Here is a 1,126-nt window from a genome sequence, read left to right as displayed (position 1 = left end):
TCAGAGACCAAGTCCCAAAGGGGAAATGGTTAACCAGAAGCTGGGGGAAATGGTTAACCAAAAGTTGCAAAAATGATTAAAAGGGGTGAAATGATTAACCAGGAGGCTGAAGCAATGTGCCGCGGTGAAGTCTGAAAGAGGGAAAGGTTGACCAGAAAGCATTAAACAAAAGTGGCAACATTTTTTAAAAATTGGCAAATGGTTAACCAGAATCCCAAAAGAATGCTCACAGACTAAGTCCCAAAGGGGAAATGGTTAACCAGAAGCTGGGTGAAATGGTTAACCAAAAGTTACAAAAATGATTAAAAGGGGTGAAATGATCAACCAGAAGTCGAAAACAATGTGCGGCGATGAAGTCCTAAGGTGAAAAGTTACCCAGAAGGCAGGGAAATGATCAAACGAAAGCAGCCAAAAAATTATTAAAAGAGGGGAACTGATGAACCAAAAGATGAGAAACGGCCCGCAGAGACTAAGTCCAAAACGGGAACTGGTGAACCGGAAATGATTAACCAAAAACTAAGTCCGAAGAGGAACTGGTAACCAGAACTGAGTAACCCGATTTTTAAAATTAATTATAAATGGGGAAACGATTGAGCAAAAGGCGGAAATTAAGTCACAGGGACCAGGTCCGAAAGGGCAAGAGGTTACCCCGTAGGGGGCATTCGTCAACTCATCTGAAAATTTTGGAGGCAAATCTGACCAAAATGCGGAAATCGGACCACACCGCGAGGGGCGCCATTCGACGGGGCAGGGGTAGACGCGTCGAACGGTGCCTGAAGGTCCCGGCTGCGACACGTGAGTCCGGAGATATGGCCAGTCAAAGTCTGATGGGAGGTACCGAAGCCGAAAAATCGAAACGCGTTTGCGGCGATTCGGTGTCAGAAAGTCGGTCACGAATTCAAATTCGTCCGCTGATTCGCCAATTGCCAGCCGGTTCCGGGGGATTGGCGGGGTACCTGCAGGATAGTAAGAGGTGGCATGTCGAGACTTAGCCTGTTTACCAGACTTGTGTCCAGCGCCTCCAGGTCTGCAGAGACCGACCCGGGCTGCCGCCCAACCGACTTTTAAGCCTTTTGGGAGTGGGAATTTTTCCCATTTTTCCCCATTTTTCGGGTTTTTTGGTCGG

Source organism: Heptranchias perlo, unplaced genomic scaffold, assembly GCF_035084215.1.
Source record: "Heptranchias perlo isolate sHepPer1 unplaced genomic scaffold, sHepPer1.hap1 HAP1_SCAFFOLD_1367, whole genome shotgun sequence".
NCBI lineage: Eukaryota > Metazoa > Chordata > Chondrichthyes > Hexanchiformes > Hexanchidae > Heptranchias > Heptranchias perlo.
This window is presented reverse-complemented; position numbering follows the sequence as displayed.